The sequence below is a fragment of the Neophocaena asiaeorientalis genome, unplaced genomic scaffold, assembly GCF_003031525.2.
Source record: "Neophocaena asiaeorientalis asiaeorientalis breed wild unplaced genomic scaffold, Neophocaena_asiaeorientalis_V1.1 scaffold515, whole genome shotgun sequence".
In the NCBI taxonomy this organism is placed as follows: Eukaryota; Metazoa; Chordata; class Mammalia; order Artiodactyla; family Phocoenidae; genus Neophocaena; species Neophocaena asiaeorientalis.
The window spans coordinates 4,093,670-4,099,669 of NW_020175829.1; positions in this window are offsets into that span (position 1 = coordinate 4,093,670).

Below are 6,000 nucleotides of genomic sequence, written 5' to 3' on the forward strand. Positions count from 1 at the left end.
TTCATTTCCGATTTTACTGATTTGGGCCTTCTCCCTTTTTTTCTTGATAAGTCTAGCTAAAGGTTTATCAATTTTGTTTATCCAAATGACCAGCTTTTAGTTTTATTAATATTTTCTATTCCTTTTTACTCTTCATTTCATTTATTTTTTCTCTGATCTCTTTCATTTCTTTCCTTCTACTAACTTTGGTTTTGTTTGTTCTTCTTTCTATATTTGCTCATATTCTCTATTTTGACTACTAGATTTCCACAGGTACTCAAAGGGCTGTGGTTCTCTACTCTGGTTGCATATCAGAATTACTGGGTAGCTTCTGAAAAATATATATTCCTGGTTTCCACCCCAGATTTATTAAAATAATATCTATGGTTAGAACACAAAAATCAGGGTTTGGGGAAAATTCCTCAGGTTATTCTCATGAGTAGCAAGGGTTGAGAATCACTGGTCTAGGCACTACATATGCTGGTAAAAGTTCATATATATATTTCCGTATGTGATTGTTAGGTTCAAATAAAGGTGCTAGCAGTAAATTCTTATAGAGAACCTACCACAAGTATCCCAACCAATGCATGAACTCAATAAACATTACTGGTCACAGATTCACTAGAGATGCAAAAAGGAATCATATAAAATTGCTGCCCTTTAAGATCAAGGCAGAATGTACTACACACTAATAAGAGAAGGCCATACACTCTAAGGTATGTTAGTTATGTGCAGCTACCCAACCTAACTGACAGTTCTTAGAGAACTAGGATCTCCCATGATTCTCTGTATTCATTTTGAGTGCACTTGATGAAGGAACACTCCCAAGGGTCAGAAGAAGGTTGCCTTCAGTGTACTATTCCCAAATTGGATTCTGCACTCATTTGAAGACAAGACCAAAACAGACTAGCCCTAGGAAAAGGGGGATATAAGATAAGTTAAACAAAAACCCAAGAACATCAAAATTTTAGTCCTGAATGGACAATCTTCAAGTGAGGCAACATGGCTTCCCTGGTAGCCTAAATTTTATTCTTCTGATTTACCACATTCTTTGAGAGTTTGTCCACTGCCTCATTACTGTGATCTAAGGAACATTCTTCTGATCATTAAAGCACTAGTCCAGGGAAGAACAATTCCTCCCTTGCTTCCTTTTAGAACAGCTGAGAAAAACTTTATAAAAGAGTATATCAGAGTAACCTTAGGAAAGCTGAAAGAGTGGGAAGCACTAAGAATCCATCTCTCCACCTACACAACTATAATGGTAGAACCTGTGTGAACTATTTTGGAACTCTGAAATCTATTAAAAAGCTTGCAGCGAAAGGGCAGACAGCAGAAGCAAGAAGAACTACAAACCTGCAGCCTGTGGAACAAAAACCACATTCACAGAAAGACAAAAAGGTTGAAAAAGCAGAGGGCTATGTACCAGAAGAAGGAACAAGATAAAAGCCCAGAAAAACGACTAAATGAAGTGGAGATAGGCAACCTTCCAGAAAAAGAATTCAGAATAATGAGAGTGAAAATGATACAGGACCTCAGAAAAACAATGGAGGCAAAGATAGAGAAGATGCAAAAAATGTTTAACAAAGACTTACAAAAATTAAACAACAAACACCTAAAAGAATTAAAGAACAAACAAACACAGGTGAACAATACAATAACTTAAATGAAAACTACACTAGAAGGAATCAATAGCAGAATAACTGAGGCAGAAGAACGGATAAGTGACCTGGAAGACAGAATGGTGGAATTCACTGCTGCAGAACAGAATAAAGAAAAAAGAAATGAAGACAGCCTAAGAGACCTCTGGGACAACATTTAATGCAACAATATTCGCATTATAGGGGTCCCAGAAGGAGAAGAGAGAGAGAAAGGACCAGAGAAAATATTTGAAGAGATTATAGTGAAAAACTTCCCTAACATGGGAAAGGAAATGGCCACCCAAGTCCAGGAAGCGCAGAAAGCCCCAGGCTGGTTAACCAAAGGAGAAACGCCAAAACACACATAATCAAATTGACAAAAATTAAAGACAAAAAAAGTTATTGAAAGCAGCAAGGGGAAAATGACAAATAACATACAAGGGAACTCCCATAAGGTTAACAGCTGATTTCTCAGCAGAAACTCTACAAGCCAAAGGCGAGTGGCATGACGTATTTAAAGTGATAAAATGGAACAAGCTACAACCAAGATTACTCTACCTGGCAGGGATCTCAGTCAGATTCAATGGAGAAATAAAAAGCTTTACAGACAAGCATAAGCTAAGAGAATTCAGCACCACCAAACCAGCTGTACAACAAATGCTACAGGAACTTCTGTAAGTGGGAAACACAAGACAAAAAAAGAACCTACAAAAACAAACCAATAACAATTAAGAAAATGGTAATAAAAAGATACATACAGATAATTACCTTAAACGTGAATGGATTAAATGCTCCAACCAAAAGACACAGGCTCGCTGAATGTATACAAAAACAAGATCCATATACATGCTGTCTACAAGAGACCCACTTCACACCTAGGGACACAGACCGAAAGTGAGGGGATGGAAATAGATATTCCATGCAAAAGTAAATCAAAAGAAAGCTGGAGTAGCAATACTCATATCAGATAAAATAGACTTTAAAATAAAGAATGTTACAAGAGATAAGGAAGGACACTACATAATGATCAAGGGATCAATCCAAGAAGACATAACAAATATAAATATATTTGCACCCAACACAGGAGCACCTCAATACATAGGGCACCTGCTAACAGCTATAAAAGAGGAAATCAACAGTAACACAATAAGAGTGGGGGATTTTAACACCTCACTTACACTAATGGACAGATCATCCAAACAGAAAATTAATAAGGAAACACAAGCTCTAAAGGACACAATAGACCAAAAAGATTTAATTGATATTTATAGGACACTGCATCCAAAAACAGCAGATTACACTTTCTTCTCAAGTGTGCACAGAATATTCTCCAGGATAGATCACATCTTGGTTCACAAATTAAGCCGCAGTAAATTTAAGAAATCTGAAACCATATCAAGCACCTTTTCTTGCTACAATACTCTGAGATTAGAAATCAATTACAGGGAAAAAAATGTAAAAAACACAGACACATGGAGGCTAAACAATACGTTACTAAATAACCAAGAGATCACTGAGGAAATCAAACAATACCTACAGACAAATGACAATGAAAACACAACAATCCAAAACCTATGGGATGCAGCAAAAGCAGTTCTAACAGGGAAATTCATAGCAATACAAGCCTACCTCAAGAAACAAGACAAATCTCAAATAAAGAATCTAACCTTACACCTAAAAGAACTAGAGAAAGAAGAACAAACAAAACCCAAAGTTAGTAGAAGGAAAGAAATCATAAAGATCAGAGCAGAAATAAATGCAATAGAAACAAAGAAAACAATAGCCAATATCAATAAAACTAAAAGTTGGTTCTTTGAGAAGATAAACAAAATTGACAGCCCTTTAGCCAGACTCATCAAGAAAGAGAGAGGACTCAAATCAATAAAATTACAAATGAAAACACTCAGCAGAAACTCTACAAGCCAAAGGCGAGTGGCATGACGTATTTAAAGTGATAAAATGGAACAAGCTACAACCAAGATTACTCTACCTGGCAGGGATCTCAGTCAGATTCAATGGAGAAATAAAAAGCTTTACAGACAAGCATAAGCTAAGAGAATTCAGCACCACCAAACCAGCTGTACAACAAATGCTACAGGAACTTCTGTAAGTGGGAAACACAAGACAAAAAAAGAACCTACAAAAACAAACCAATAACAATTAAGAAAATGGTAATAAAAAGATACATACAGATAATTACCTTAAACGTGAATGGATTAAATGCTCCAACCAAAAGACACAGGCTCGCTGAATGTATACAAAAACAAGATCCATATACATGCTGTCTACAAGAGACCCACTTCACACCTAGGGACACAGACCGAAAGTGAGGGGATGGAAATAGATATTCCATGCAAAAGTAAATCAAAAGAAAGCTGGAGTAGCAATACTCATATCAGATAAAATAGACTTTAAAATAAAGAATGTTACAAGAGATAAGGAAGGACACTACATAATGATCAAGGGATCAATCCAAGAAGACATAACAAATATAAATATATTTGCACCCAACACAGGAGCACCTCAATACATAGGGCACCTGCTAACAGCTATAAAAGAGGAAATCAACAGTAACACAATAAGAGTGGGGGATTTTAACACCTCACTTACACTAATGGACAGATCATCCAAACAGAAAATTAATAAGGAAACACAAGCTCTAAAGGACACAATAGACCAAAAAGATTTAATTGATATTTATAGGACACTGCATCCAAAAACAGCAGATTACACTTTCTTCTCAAGTGTGCACAGAATATTCTCCAGGATAGATCACATCTTGGTTCACAAATTAAGCCGCAGTAAATTTAAGAAATCTGAAACCATATCAAGCACCTTTTCTTGCTACAATACTCTGAGATTAGAAATCAATTACAGGGAAAAAAATGTAAAAAACACAGACACATGGAGGCTAAACAATACGTTACTAAATAACCAAGAGATCACTGAGGAAATCAAACAATACCTACAGACAAATGACAATGAAAACACAACAATCCAAAACCTATGGGATGCAGCAAAAGCAGTTCTAACAGGGAAATTCATAGCAATACAAGCCTACCTCAAGAAACAAGACAAATCTCAAATAAAGAATCTAACCTTACACCTAAAAGAACTAGAGAAAGAAGAACAAACAAAACCCAAAGTTAGTAGAAGGAAAGAAATCATAAAGATCAGAGCAGAAATAAATGCAATAGAAACAAAGAAAACAATAGCCAATATCAATAAAACTAAAAGTTGGTTCTTTGAGAAGATAAACAAAATTGACAGCCCTTTAGCCAGACTCATCAAGAAAGAGAGAGGACTCAAATCAATAAAATTACAAATGAAAACGGAGAAGTTACAATAGATACTGTAGAAACAGAAAGCATCCTAAGAGACTACAACAAACAACTCTATGCCAACAAAATGGACAACCTGGAAGAAATGGACAAATTCTTTAAAAGGTATAACCTTCCAAGACTGAACCAGGAAGAAACAGAAAATATGAATAGACAAATCACAAGTAATGAAATTGAAACTGTGCTTAAAAATCTTCCAACAAACGAAAGTGGAGGACCAGATGGCTTCACAGGTAAATTATATCAAACATTTAGAGAAGAGCTAACACCCATTCTTCTCAAACTCTTCCAAAAAACTGCAGAGGAAAAAACACTCCCAAACTCATTCTATGAGGCCACCCTCACCCTGATACTAAAACCAGACAAAAATACTACAGAAAAAGAAAATTACAGACCAATATCACTAATGAATATAGATGCAAAAATCCTCAACAAAATACTAGCAAACAGAATCCAACAACACATTAAAAGGATCACACACCACGATCAAGTGGGATTTGTCCCTGGGATGCAAGTATTCTTCAAAATACGCAAATCAATCAATGTGATACACCATACAAACAAACTGAAGAATAAAAACCATATGATCATCTCAATAGACGAAGAAAAAGCTTTTAACAAAATTCAACACTCATTTATGATAAAAACTCTCCAGAAAGTGGGCATAGAGGGAACCTACCTCAACATAATAAAGGCCAAAAAATGTGGTACATATATAAAATGAAATATTACTCGGCCCTAAAAAGAAACGAAATTGGGTCATTTGTAGAGACGTGGATGGATCTAGAGACTGCCATACAGAGTGAAACAGGTCAGAAAGAGAAAATTAAGTATCGTATATTAACACATATATGAGAAACTAGAAAAATGATACAGAAGAACCAGTTTGCAGGGCAGAAATTGAGACACAAATGTAGAGAACAAATGTATGGACACCAAGGGGGGAAAGTGGTGGGGGGGTGAGGGTGTGATGAATTGGGAGATTGGGATTGACATGCATACACTGATGTGTATACAATGGATGACTAATAAGAACCTGCTGT